The following is a 15,736-nucleotide window of genomic DNA, read 5'->3' on the forward strand; positions in this document are numbered from 1 at the left end:
AAGGAAGGAAGGAAGGAAGGAAGGAAGGAAGGAAGGAAGGAAAGAAAAGGAAAGAAGGAAAGAAAAGGAAAGAAGGAAAAAAAGGAAAGAAGGAAAGAAAGAAAGATGGAAAGAAGGAAGGAAGGAAGGGAGAGAGAGAAAGAGAGAGGAAATAAAGAGAGAAAGAAGGAAAGAAAAAAAGAAAGCAAAATTAGATAGATAGATGTATGAGGAATAAGATATTGACCAGATTATCAGAAGCATGTATAAAGTGTAATTATCCCAAAAAGATAGATTCATAGTACCTATGTCCATCAGTTATCTTTCTTGCTTATGGACAACCTTGTTATGATGTTGAATTAGTTGAAGGTTTTTTAAAAATACTTTGTGCTCCTCAAGGAAAGTTTCCTAAAGAAATACTTCTGAAAGATAAGTTCATCCAACTAGCAGGCTTAGGATACAAACAAAAAAATTGGGGACAGACTTCTTTACTGTTTGCAATTGTAGAAAATCATTTCATTAAGGTTGGGAAGGACCTATATACTTATTTTGTCCAAAGTTCACATCCATGAATTTCACAAATTATAGAATGTATATTATCTTCCAAATCTAAAATAATAGAATATGAATCTTTTGCTGAATGTTGGACTCAAGTTATGTTATCAATTTCACCTAAGTCTAATTAGTGAAAGTGGCAGAATGCCTAGGATTTTGTTCTCATAAAATTTAATGAAAAACACATCATTTAAGTATTTCAATTTGTACTTGTTCCATGTAAGCCACTTTAATTATTATGTACAATCTTTTTGATGAATGGAAGGGGAGAAAATGGAAGTTCAATTAATAATAAAAAGAAATAAATAATACTTATAATCATGTAATTGCCTTTTGGAAATAGATCTACATTTAGTTATACATATCCTCTCTATACCCTAAGCTAAAACTTTCTCAGCTATTGTTTAATTTTGGTATCTGAGAACTGATTGGACTTTATAATATAGAGATGATTTAGGATGTATAAGTCAGGGAAGAAATGTTAGAGTAATGCTAAAATACTTAATTAAAACTGGTAATTTTTTGGTTTCTGTTACCAGCCCTGAGGTATATCTTAGTTCAACTCTAAGGTTGATAAGCAGCTGCTTCTACTTCACTCAACTCCTTAAGCAGCTGCCTGAGGAAAGGGGAAGGAAGAGAAGGAGAAAAGAGGGAAAGAGATAGCTGAGGACATATCCTTTTCTGTGTATGCTGAACAGTAGGTCTCTGGATATTGGTAGTCAGAGTTGTTTAACAAACCTGACTAAGATAGACATAGACACCAGTCAGGACATCCATTTGTTTCATGTAGTTGCCAAGTATAGGAGTAGTATGTATACCTACTAAGATGACTACGACACATTGTAGTTGTTCATTAGTACCATTCTTTTCTTAATGTTTATCTCAGTTCCTATTTTGGCTGGGCTAATATTTATTCTGTGGCTGCTATGGAATTTTGGGTGGGGTGGGGTAGGGATTTCACCTAAAAAACATTGCACCTCTGACCCTCTTTTACCATAATATCATTAATATATGACTGCTTCATTAATATTATCTTTGCCATGAGCTTATATTGTATCATTTATTGTAGGTACTTCGATATTGAAATTCCATTGTATAGGTTAAATGGACTAAAATGGTGGTCAATTTAACCCTCATGAGTTTTCAGTTGTGAAGCATCTGGCTCTTGGTTTTGAGATTTGATAATGTGTAGTCAGTTCTCCATAGTGCTCCATCTTCCTCATAAATGATCCAGGGGAGATCTTATTAGGTCCACTATGTCTTTAATTTTCACTACTTTCTAAACCCTATTGATCTGAAAATCCCAACTTTCAACACTGAAACCCTCTATGGCTCTTTGTGTTCAGAGAGCTGCTATACCTGAACCCTAATTGCCTTTCTTTTCTCCCTTTGCCTCTCCCACAGTGACTTATCACTTGAATCTCACCCATTTTCCTTCTTTCCTAAGTCATCCTGATTTTTAAGCACAATATTTTTGAAAGATAAAGGTACATAAATTTGAAATATTATATGGGCCAAGTTATTAGAATATTTTATAGTGAAAAGCAATTAGAAATATTGATAAAATAATTTTGCATAGCCTAATAGGACAGTCCTCCACTTGTTAGTCTGTCTTAGCTCTCAGAAATTTCCCTGACTGAAAGCATGACCATCATCATTTACTTATTGGCTGAGAGCCAATACTCCATATGTAGTTTACTCCATTATGGCTCCCAAAGGAAAATGGTATCTTTCTAGTCCAGAGTTTTCCCTATTGATTCAGAATTGTGTCCATCTGAGTGTTTTGTATTGAGCTCATTTGCCTGTTCCACAATCCCAGACTTACTCTTAGTAAACCAGGAGGCTTCCTGATTACTGCTGGGACATTTGGGTATTCCATTTACATTCCTGCCTAATCTCCTGACTATTTTCTCACTCTAAGAACTATGAGAAAAACAAGACAATACAAACAGGTAAAGCCAAATGTTCCTATTACCTAAAAAAAGAGAATAATTCAACATAATACATATTTTATCCCCAAATTAAGGACAATTTCTTTCATTACAAATCACTAATGTAGTTTTATTTCTATCCATAGCATTAGTTTTCCATTTCAACAAGCATTTATTAAGTACCTAGTGTGTCGTGCTATGCCAGGCAATGAGTATGCAAAGAGAAAAACAAAATAGTCCTTAAACTCAAGAATGGATAAAAACATGATATTGTGAGGCTCCAGTGAAATAATGAATATAAATCAATTTGCAAACTTTAAATCACTACATAAATGCTGGTTATTATTACTATTAAAACCCTGCAATCAATAGGCTTTTAGTGTGGTGATGTCTTTGCCTTTTACTTCACTCTTGCTCAACTTAAGGAAGGTTCATAAAGTAATCCAGGAAAATGATGGTAAATATTTAACAAATAATCACCAGGGGGGAAAAGTATAGAAACAAATATTTAAGTTTAATCTGAGTTATTAATATTTTATTGTCTAAGTAATCAAAAAAACAATAAATCAAATTTTAATGGTTGCTCATTTCTGAGATATAAATGCTCACATTAAAATTTTACCAGACACCTCTCAAAAACTTCTATCATAAAAAACTGGGAAAGTTAGAAAAGGTTTTGCAGAAGAGGTGGCACCAGAGCTGCTCCTTCAAGGAATTAAGAATTATTAAATGCAGGAGTGGGGATGAAGTGAATTCCAAACTAGACAACCAGCCCCAAAACAAGGAAACAGAAAATGAAATGCTATGATAGGGCAAAAACTGATAGCTTGAATTATAGAATGCATGAAGAAAAATTACATGAAATATATTGATAGGTTAGAATTAGATTCTAAAGGGCTTTTAATATGGGATTAATGAATATGTATTTTATCCTAGGGGCAATAAGGAGCCATTCAATTGTTTTTGTTGGAGCAAAGGAGTGACATGGTCACATCTATACCATAGGAAGAACATTTTAGTGGATATTTGGAGGGTGGATTGTGGAAAAGAAAAATTACAAAGACCAATTAGGAAGCTATCATTAATCTATGTGAGAGAGGATGAAAAACTGAATGATGGAAGTAGCTTTATGTATCTTAATTATATGAGTGAACCTTATGACATGTTACAAAAGAAAGGAATGGCAATATTTGAGAGGAAGACCTTCCAAGGGAAAAGTAAAGATGACAGAAATTATGGGTTTCAGGTGACAGGAGTGATAGGAAAATTTATGGGAGAGGCAGATTGAGAAGGAAAGTTCATGAGTTAAATTTTGGACAAATTCAATTTGAGTCACCAGTGGGACATCCAAAAAGAACTAGCACTCTGGAGAGAAGTTTGGACTAGAGATACACAGTTAAAGTCCTCTCCATAAGAATAACAATTGGATGCAGGGGAATTGATTATATAATCAAGGGAATGATAGAAAAGAAGACAACAGAGAATAAGGAAGAAAGAAGAAGGAAGAAGGAGGAGGAGAGAGGAGGAGAGAGAAGAGTACAAGACAGGACGGGAGAACCAAGGAAGGAATATGAGTGACACATTCTTTTGGGGCAGGAGATTTATAATAAACCATCAAAGGAGACTAAACGGGAATAGTGAGATAGACAAGAGAACTTAAGAAGAATTACAAAAAAAAGGCAGGGTGGATAACATTATCCATGAAAAGAGAATGGTTTCAGAGTTAAAAAGTATTAAAAGTCAAGTAAGATAACAACAGAAAAGACTATCAAGAAGTCATTGGTAGCCTTGGAAATAGTAGCTTAGTTCAGTTGGTAAGAAATGGAGCCAGAATGGAAAAGATTAAAACATAAATAGAATGTGAAGATGTAGGAGTAATGAATGTAGATTACTTTTTTCTAGGAGTCTTTCTATAAGAGAGTAGAGAGATCTAGGACATTAGCTTAATACAGAATACATATAAGCCAAGGAAGTTTTTGTTTTGTTTTTTTTTGTCAGTGTATTTGTTGTTTGTTTAAAGATGAAGGAGCCCTGGGCATAGTTATTAAGCTGCATCAAAGGAACCAATAAGTAAAGAGAGTTTGAAAAGGATAAAGACGAGGTTAGACAGAGAATGGTTGAATGTTGAAAATTCTTATTGGAGCTCTTAGAGGCAACAGGATTAAGGGCACAATTAAAGATTTGAATAAGGAAAGGGGCTTACCCATTTCTTTACAATTGTACTAAATGAAAACATAATATTGTACAGGGCTGAGAGGTTTTGAGATGTGGAGAGTTCATTGTAGATAACATTGTTTTTCTCAGTTAAAAAGGAGAGGAAACCCTCTCCTGCAAGAGATGGGACACTGGTAGCTTAGGCTGCAGTGAAGAAGACAAAATTAGCCACTGAGAAAATTGTAATAGAGTAATAAGGAAGAATAAAAAGTTTGTTTTATGTCAGTGAAAGCACAGTTGATAATTAATAATAATAATAACAGTAACAACTATAATTTATATAATGCTTTAAGGATTGCATAACACAGTATTTTATCCCACTTAATCCTCAAAAATCACTAAGATAAGTTATATTATTATCCTTATTTTTACAGATGGGGAAACTAAGGGTAAAAGTGGTTAATTGACATGCCCACAGTCATACAACTAGGCAGGATTTACACTTAGGGCTTCCTGACTTCAAGCCCAGTATTATATCTACTATTCCACTTAACCAATTCTAAAGTTGAATTTAGTTAACATAAATTTGTACTTTACAGATGTATAAATGAAGATTTTGAACCTTGGACTTCATCCCCATAAGTCCCTTAGTTTTCCCAAAATTCCCTTTAATTTCTCCTGAGCCTCCATGTTTGCATGGTCACATTATTGTTTTATATTTAGCTGTAACTCCTCCCCCTTTCTCTTTTGCTCTTGGGAACAGGCTGGACGAGTTTAGCACCTTTTCCTTCTAGGTTTTTTATATTAGTTTATTATTAATAAATCTTTATAAAATATAATATTTAGTTAGTGAATAGTAATTTTAATATCCACACAGAACTAGCATGGTTGTTTGAATTCTTCTGGGGGCATTCAGTGTCAAGAATGAAGAGCACAGGAGATAGATGGAAGGGTCATTCCAACTTTGAGATTTAGTAATGTGTAATTAAGAAGACAGTGGGTAAAGGAAAATAAATATAGTGTTCAGTTAAATTGGTCTTAAAAATAGAATCAAGATTGTGAAGTCAAGACTATGGTTATTGTTAAGGAGAAAGTAGAAAGACTAGAGATCCCAGTAGGGACAAAGAATGAAGTTAGGAGGAATGAGACAGAAAAATTATTAGGAAAAGATATAGTAACTAAAGTAGATTTTCAGAGATCAGTATCATAGAGGCAGGAAGATATCAATTAGTGATAATGTTAAAAACACAGATATCCTTATGGGTGACCGAAATGGAATGGAAGTTTAGGATGAGAGAGAGGTTGATGTGCTGAGCTCCCAGGGTACCAATGTGAATATATAGTAAGGATGAGGACAGGTTTTAGATTGAGATTGAGATATTAAACTCTTTGAAGAAGAAGAAAAAATGAAGTCAGGACATCAAGATCTACTTAAGAAGAAATAAAACAGATGTCTTTCTTTAATAGTTCTTTAAACAGAGTGTAAATTCTGTGGCACAACAAACTTAATATGCATTCAACACTTAAAATATGTAAATAATTATGGTAGCAATGAGGTTGTAAAATAAATAAAGATAAATAAAAAATTTTGCTTGCCCTCAAGTAATTTAGGGTCCAGTAGAAAAGATATATGCAAAATATGTAGTATACATTAGAAAATATTAAATATATGAGAGTCATACAAAAATAAGATTTAGCCCTTCTCCACCCTTTACTAATGATTTGCATATGTGTTCAAAAGAATGATATATGTATGTGGAGTTTGGGTACAAAGAGAAAATATACTCACTTTTACTTTTAGAGGTTTATGTCATATAGTTTGTGAGAGCCTAGGAAGAGAATGTGAGGACAAAAATCCTTCATTACAGTTTTTATTAACAGTTTCACCTCAACAAAGTTAAAAAAATATCATATTAAATCTTTGTAAGAATAAATCACTTCTTCATTTTCTCGGTTACCTTCTGAATGAATAGTGGTGAGGAGAATATTTGCATATTTTAAACTGTAATAATAAAATACATGAAAATTCCACAATGAATGGTCATTTATATAAATGAGTCAGCTTCAAATTATTTTTGTATTTTCCATATTTTGTAACCATACAACTTAATAATATTTTATTAATATTAATGTACAAAAAGGAAAGTAACATACATGTCAAAAAGTCAAATTCTAATGGATTGGAACAGAAGATATTGAAAATAAGTTTGTGAATTTATGGCAGTGATATATACTAGACAGATAACATGAAAAGAAGAATCCAGAAAAAAATGAAAGATTGAGCATAGCCTGAAAAAAATCATACCATAAATATTAAAAAAAATTTTTTGTCCTGTTAGACACTAAAAGAACAATACCTTTAGAGTTTGGGTGCTAGCCAGAACTGTAACTCGGGCATTAAAAACTTGCTGGGGAATAGAAAATATTGTTGTCTAATGAGTAGTAGAACAAGCAAATCGAGACAACTGAAGTAAAACCTTAGGAATTTTGTAATGAAGTTAAATTAGAAGACAAACTAAATTCCAATATCAGAACATACAAGAACTTGTAGGACAAATGCAAAGTGCATGGTTTGTAGTTTCGGGATGAAATCTAGGACAGAATTATGTGGTGTAGTGGTGAGAGTGCCAGGCCTAAAGTTAGGAAGTCTAATCTTTGTGAATTCAGATCTGACCTCAGACACTAAATGCATGGCCCTGGACAAGTCACTTAACCTTGTCAGTCTCGGTTTCTTTACTTGTATCATGAGCTAGAGAAGGAAATGGCATACTCCAGTACCTTTGCCAAGAAAATCCCAAATGGAGTCATGAAGAATGGGACATAATTGAACACCAACAAACATATAAAAGAAAAATGAAATTCTAAATATATTTCTATATCCCTTTCTGTAATTCCCTCAAACTCTTCTCCTTCCATCTCCTTTTATCTTTTTTCTCCTTTCCCTCAAAACCATAAATTTAGAGTTAAGAGGATCTTAAAGGTGATCAAGACCTCTCTGCTCCCACTCATTTCACAGATGAATGAGCTAATTGTCTTGGTCAAGGTCACACAGGTCAAAGTGGCAGATTCTAGCCTTGAAGATCTAACACTTCAGATACTAGTATACTCTCCATGCTACCATTATTTAGTTGTTCATGAAGAATTATAAATAATAACTCAAAGAAATGTTGCAAAAGTTGGGAGGGAGGTCGATATCGGTCCCAACATTAGGTCATTATTTGGTCAATTCTATAGAGAAAGCATAATAAGAAAAGCATGCATTTACATAGTCCTTTATGCTTTTTAGAGCATTATGTGATGAATCAAATGGAAAAAATACATAAAGCATTACTTCTTTCTACTAACTTATATTTTGATGGATCCATGACTACAGAGATATGGATAAAACCCTCCACCAATATATATCACAAACCCTGCATTCCATGTAATTCTTGCCCTTATCTTTAGAGATTTCTCTCACAATATTGGAAATTTTCCTTGTGTTCTGCAACATCATGGAAAAAACTATTGTATCATTTGGACCATCCATTAGCTTTCTTTTATCCTTGATAAAGAATCAGCTTAAGGCCTCTTTTGGTCACATATGTCATTAGTTATGTCTTTTATCCCTATCTTATGGTTTAATCATAGTTAGTAAGTTGCTGCCCTAATAGACCCCTCATGGATTTTTCTGTTGTTTTTTTAAAGGTGACTTATAATTTCAATTCTTCCAAGATTGTACTAATGTGATAATTTATGATTTATGGCTGTATACATCACTGAAGGGAAAAAATTGCGTTGAAGAAATGGGCACATGGGTTTGTTGGTTTTGTTGTTTGAACACCTTAAAAATCTCAAAACCATATCAGTAGGAAAATACCTTTAAAAGTTGATGGCTTCCATTGCAAAAGTTAACATGATGGAGGATAGCAAAATATATATAGAAAAAAAATGAGTTGCGATGAAGCCAGAGCTTGTTGATTATTCAGAAGTTATATGCCTATGAGTTATGAATGCTCCTCAGAAAGAGAGTCACAAAGTCAAGGACATGATAAACACTTCTGGAAAACTGTCTCTTAACACATATAAAGAATAGCAGGCTAGATCCAGAGTCATTTCAGAATCAGCTCACTAATCATGTAGAGATTAGAGCAGAAGTCAAACTAAACATCAAAGTAGAATGCAGATTAATGGTGAGAAGCCAGTGTCAAATTACAGACATTCCAACCAATCCTATTCAAATAACCAATCCTTATCAAATAAGATATAAGCAAGATGCGATATAAGAAAAAATAAAGATACTGACTATTACACGGGCAATGCAACTTATTAAAAACAACCATTACATAGAAAAAAAAATAAACGGAAGTAAAACAACCCTGACAAGGAGGAGGACAAAAAAGCCCTACATATAATAATCCCCACAGACTATCAAGACTATTTATTTAATTAAAGTTTTTATTCAAATCATTCCCTATAATATGTTAAATGTTTAGAAGTCATAGAGAATACTATTAATTTTTTCATCTTAAATTTATTTGTTTTTTGTTATATTAAAATAACCAGGTAACTGCCTTCCTGCTCTCTCCCCATTAGAGAAGACATCATTTGACAAAAAGATACAGGTCTGTGTATACACACACATATGTATGTAGATAGCATATGCATATAGATATATAAACAATGTCATTTCTAGTTATCAGTTCTTTCTCTTAAGGTGAATATACACAATATATTCTTCAAATTGTACTTCTGTTGCTAAATATAATGCTCTCTTGGTTCTGCTCATATACTGTTCATAAATTTATGTAGGTCTTTCCAGTTTTTTTTTTATTAACATTCACATTTCTTATGACATAGTAGTATTCCATCATACTCATATACCAAAACGTGTTTACCTATTCTCCGTTTGATGAGTAGCTCCTTCATTTTCAGTTCTTTGCCACCACAAAGAAAGCTACTATAAATATTTTAGAATATATATTTATTCTTTCCCTTTTTCCCTGATTGCCTCAGAAGATAAACCTTATAGTGATATTGCTGGGTCAAAATACATTCATAGTTTTATAACTCTTTGGGCATAATTTCAGATTGCTCCCCAAAATGATTTAATTGGTTCACAGTTCCACCAGCAGTGTAAGAGTATCCTCATTTTTCAACATCCCCTCCAAAATTTGTCATTTTTCCCTTTTATCGCTTGAACCAATCTGATAGGTGTGAGATATCTCAATGTTTTTATTTGTATTTCTCTAATCTATAATGATCTAGAGGGGTTTTTTCAGATAGTTTTATATGTAGATTCAATGTCTTCATCCAAAATTCATATCTTTTGACCTCTTATCAGTTGGAAATAGGTCATATTCTTATAAATTTGATAAACTTCTCTATATATTTTCTCTATCCAAGAAACTGTCTATTAATTTTTTTTCCAATTTTCTACTCTTCTCCTAATCTTGGCTACATTTATTTTACATTTCTTAATGGGAATGTCCTCTATTTTGCACTCCCTTATCCCCTTGTCTTCATTTAATATTCCCCCTCTTATCTTATCTCCATGACCTCTTAAAGAAAGAACCCAACCATAGATAGCCACTTTAGAAAGAAAGATCAGGTTTCAAATTCAGAAGACAATAAAATTAAAACACCCATTTATCAAACTTCCAAGAAAAATATGAAATAGACACAAGCCCAAAAAATGTTCTTGGAAGATAACTTTTAAAAAAACTTTTAAAACCAAATGAGAAAGTTCAAGAAATTAGGAAAAATATATAAGAAATGCAAAAAATTACAAAAAAAAATATGAAAGGCTAACAAATTGGGTAAAGAGATCCAAAAACTAATAAAGAAAATAATTCATTAAAAATGACTAGGTGACTAGGTGGCTCAGTGGATTGAGAGCCAGACCTAGAAACATGAGGTACTGGGTTCAGATCTGGACTCAGACATTTCCTAGCTGTGTGACCCTGAGTGATTCACTTAACCTCCATTGCCTAGCCCTTACTTCTCTTCTGTCTTGGAATCAATATACCATGTAGATTCTAAGATGAAAGGTAAGGCTTTATAAATGTTTATAATGTTTATAAAAAGAATTGGGCAAGGAGAGGACGATAACTTCTTAAGGCAACAAGAAATAGTAAAACTAAATTTTAAAATGGATAGAAGAGAATATTAAATATTATATTACAAAAGCATCTGACACGGAAAACAGATTGAGCAGAGACTATATATAAATTATTGGACTACTTGAAAATTATTTTTAAAAAAAGTTTAGACACTATATTTCAGGAAATTGCTATGGAAAAATTGCCTGAAGTTTTGGAACTAGAAGAAAAGTAGAACATGAAAGAATACATTGATTACCATCTGTAGGATATGCCAACAGGAAAAGTCACAGGAACATTATAATTAAGTTTGTAATTCCTAGGTTAAGAGGAAAATACTACAAGCAACTAAAAATAAATAATTTAAATTATGTGGAACCACAATTAGTATAACACAAGATTTAGCAACTTTTATACTAAAACAGCATAGCACATGGAATACAGTATTTCAAAGAACAAATGAGCTGGGTTTATTACCAAGTATGACCCATCCAGCAAAGCCAAGTATTATTATGCAAGGAATAAAAAGCTCAATCAAAAAATAAAAAAAATTTCAAATATCCTTGAAGAAAAGATCAGAACCAAATGGAAAATTTAATTTATAAGAATGAAGGGGGAAAAAAGATAAATATGAAACATCAATTGTAAAGGATTTAATAAGATCAAACTCTTTACTTCTCATATGGGAAAATAGTATATGTAATCCTTAAGAGTGATATCATATTCAAAGAATGATATCATTTATTGAGTAGTTCGAAAGATTATATAGATAGAAGTTTCAAGGTCAAATTGAATATAATGGAATGAGATAAGGAATAAAATAAAATTGAATGAGAAGAGGGTAAAATGGAATAATTATTTCATATAAAAGAAGCATAAAAAATAAATGTAACAGTGAAAGGAAGGACAGAATGGAGAGCTGATAATATTTGTACCTAAATCTCATTAGATCCAGTAAAAGAGGAAATAATACATATATTTAAATGGGTAAACTTTTTCTTAACTTATAAAAGATTAGGTTGGTAAAGGATAAAGATGAGAGGACTTTTTAGAAGGGTATATAGATTTAAAGAATACAAAATTTTTTTTTGTATTTTCCTGAATTATCAGTATTAGCACACTAAATACTATAATGTCCACCAATAATTATTGTATTCCTAGAGTTTCTGATGAACCCAGGAAGTAAGTTGTGTGGTTTTTTTGTTTGATTTTTTTTATTTGGTTGGTTTTTTGATGATAGTATTAGAAGAAGCTTAACTTACAGTAGTTTATTATTCAGTCACTTTTTTCAAGGGCTACATAAAGTCAGATGGGTTGACTGTTCCTATTTTAATGCAACAATAAGACAAAATTTTGCTAAGTAGATGAACTATAAAATGTTATGTTATGTGATACAATCAGATTATTCTCTTATCAACCAGCGAATCAGAAAACATTTATTAAAACACCTGCTGTGTACAAAGCACTGTACTAGATACCAGGAATAGAAAGGTAAAACTGAAAGAAAAAAAAAATCATAGTCAAGGGACAGGGATGAATGGAATGGATAAAAGATATATAATTGACCAGGGGAACTAATTTTTTCCTAAACTTACTTTCTTCCTTTGATAACAGAGTGATATGGTGCAATGAATTTCAATACTTTAAATTTTAAATGGAAAGATTTTAAAACTCTAAATTTAATATAGGCAAAAGAGGAGGTGATTGCAAATAAGAGTAAAAGGTTCTATCTTGTGACCTAAATATGAACGCTGGTTTTTCTCAATTCTGATTTGAACTATTACCCTTGATCAGCATTTGAAGTACTTATTTTAGCTATCAGGATTTAAAATTATATCGGTCCCTTCCTGCTTACCATTTATGGTCATTTTCTTTAAGACTTTTGATTCCTCATGGACCTTGTCATGTCATAAGTGATTTTTTTAATTATGAGGATTATTAGGATTTATTGTTTCTCGAGTACAAAACTATGTGATTTTAGTGATTTGATGACAATTGGTAATAAAAATATAGTATAACTCATGTCTGAAGTTACTATTAAGTTTACAAAAGACTTCAATTCATTCTACTCCCAAACAAATTTGGTCAAATTCCAAAAACTAATTAAGGCAAAGTATTTAATTCTTTGTGACTCAAAAATAATATATTCAAATTCTAGAATATGTATGCTAGAAATATACAAGTGTAGAAATCGATCAATAAAACTAACCTTCAGTCAGTAAAATATTGTGTATACCCATTCCTTTCCCCATCCCTTGCTTTCTGAAGTGAGAAAAACAAACTTTAATTTTTGTAAAGGAAATCTAACTGTAGCCTATACTTATAATATTTAACCCCTGGTAGCTCTGGTCAATTGATATATAATTATAAATGATTTCTACAAATATTTTTCTGGATTCCTGATTTGAAGAGAAAGTATTGCCATCATTTTATTTAAATATGATAACCTGATTTTCAATATTTTTCTCTTAAATATTTCATTAGGCCTTTGATTTTAGATCTAGTTGGTCCATATTTATTTAGTTGATACTCAAATTTTTTGCATCAATTTCCCTAGATACCTTTAATCAAATGACTAGTTTACCTTTGTCATGCATAGAAAACAATTTTAAGTAAAATCAATAGGGAGGAGGTGACTGGTTTAGTGGAATCAATTATAAGTCAGCAGCATGCTTTACATTTCTAGCCCATCCTTCCCCTTTCACCTTTGATCTCCAAGTAGAAGACCTCAGGGCATCCTTGAATTGTTCATCCTGGCATTACTCAAAAAATGAATATTCTCTTCTGTTGGTGTGGTCATATCTCCACAGAATATTTGGCAAGAACTACTGAAATAGATAAGCTGATCAACCTTCCCTTTTGCACCTTCTACTTAAATTTCTCAGTTTTTGTCCTATCCTTCCAATTCTTTCCTCATGTATCTAAATGGGTTTAGTCCTCTCTCACACTAAGGACCCTAGATTATACTCATACATTGTAATTGAGTTGATTTAAAAATTAGAAAGAGTGTTATAAGTTAAATTCATTCATTTAAATTAGTTGTTGTTCAACATAATTAAAGTAATCCCCCAAACTGCTACAGTTATTTTGGATAGCCATTGACCCAGAGATTTCATTACTAGGCAAAGGAAACCAAATAAAGCAAAGAAATATGTTATAGCAACACTTTTTGTAATAGCAAAGAACTAGGAGCAAAGTAAATTCCCTTCAATCCAGAAGTGTGTAAATAAATTGTGATTCATGAATGTCATGTAATACTACTGCTTTGTCAGAAACAGTGAATGTGAAGCATGCAGAAAAACATGGAACGGCTCTTATTAACCAATATAAAGTGAAGAAAGCAGAGCCAATAAAACACTTTACACAATACTTGCAGTAAGGTTAACCGAACAAATAACAAGGGAAACATTGTACTGTATTATATAGATCAAGTGTAACCCCAAAATAGAGAGGGAACATTGTATCACCCCTGCAAAGAAGGAAACCTATTGATAGTATAGAAAATTGTATACTTTCAGATTTGATTGATGTGATAGTTTGGTTGAATTCTTCTCCTCTCTTCCTTGCCCACTACCACTCCCACCTCACCCCTTCCTCTGCCTTTCTATATTTTTTATTCTCTGTTACGAGGGATTATGCTTAGGCTAGAGAGGAAGGTGAAGGTGAAAATTATATATCTGGAAGTTAAAATGATATAAAAACAAACTATAGCAATCACTTGTTTTTTTAAAATAAAGGATTGATCCACCAGATATCAAAAATGATGAGTTTATCCTGGTTTTTTCCAAACATCTAAACCATTAGCTCATTCATCCCACTTAGTTTTCAGCTCCCAGTAGGCCATCTGTAGTCTCATGAAATCCAGTGTATAAGTTAGATCTATTGTCTGTCATCTATTCCCTGTCATCTTTGCTTCATGATAGTCAGATGCATTCCTGTCTGCCAGATTATTTAATTAAGCATATATGTCAGAAGGGAGGAGTGAGGTTCTTGTTTTCAAGTGAAAACATTCTTAACATGGTAAGATAACTGCTTTACTGTTGCCAGATTCATTTTTTTTCTCTTAGGGCAATTACTATTTCATATGTGTATATGTGTATATATGCATGTGTCTGTATGTTTAGAAAAGGATTTGCTTAAAGGGTTCAGTTCATTCATTGAGTATCTCAAATCGCTAATCTCTTGTGTGGCTGTGCTTCTCTTCCAAGCAGAAATACTTATTAAAATCCAGAGTTTCAATTTTGTTTTTAAAATTCCTCAGTCGGTTGCATTATGCTTTAGTATAATGATTGTCCTTTAAATTAAAAAGTTGTCTAATTTCTACTTAAATCTTAAAGCTGACCAGAACACCAGAACCTTCTTTCTTAAGCTACAATTTATCTAATTTTCAAATTGAAATATTTTTGTTTGTGCAGTATTATCTCAGGATTTTGGACTTGGCTATCATGATTAGGCAAAACTTTTCCCTAAGGTTTGGGGAGTGGAAGGGCAGGAACATCTTTAGTATCCTTGCTCCTTATTAATCAGCCCTTTTCTTTCATTTGAAAGATATTTCTTTGGTTATCTCATTTAAGCTAAAGGAGATTTTTATAGAGTGAATGTTGTGAAATTGCTTCTGTATCCAAACATACAATTATTTTTAACCACTTTATGTCACAGATAGCATGGAGAGTGTGCCAGAGTTCCTGAAGTTGGCATAAAAAAGAACTCAGGGGATGCTGAGCTGGGGTGGACGTAGATGGATCAATGGATTGAGAGCCAGGCCTAGATATGGGAAGCCTCAGACACTTCCTAGCTGTGGGACCCTGGGAAAGTCACTTACCCACATTGCCTAGCCCTTGTAGCTCTTCTGCCTTGGAACCAATTCACAGTATTGATAAATGATACTAAGACAGAATGTAAGGGTTAAGAAAAAAGAACTCAGTTCAAATTCTGCCTTATTGGCATAATTAGCTGTGTGGCAGCAAGTAGGGAGCTACTCTTAGCTTCACTCAGTGTCTTCTTTTGTAAAAATGATAATTCTAAAATATACCTAAC

The 15,736-nt window shown here is 32.5% G+C and overlaps 1 protein-coding gene across 1 annotated transcript in view; it reads left to right on the forward strand.

Moving 5' to 3' along the window:
• ADAMTS16 (ADAM metallopeptidase with thrombospondin type 1 motif 16) overlaps positions 1 to 15,736 on the forward strand; it is a 242,995-nt gene that overhangs the window by 130,052 nt on the left and 97,207 nt on the right. The gene's annotated exons all lie outside the window — the stretch shown is intronic.

Source organism: Gracilinanus agilis, chromosome 1, assembly GCF_016433145.1.
Source record: "Gracilinanus agilis isolate LMUSP501 chromosome 1, AgileGrace, whole genome shotgun sequence".
NCBI lineage: Eukaryota > Metazoa > Chordata > Mammalia > Didelphimorphia > Didelphidae > Gracilinanus > Gracilinanus agilis.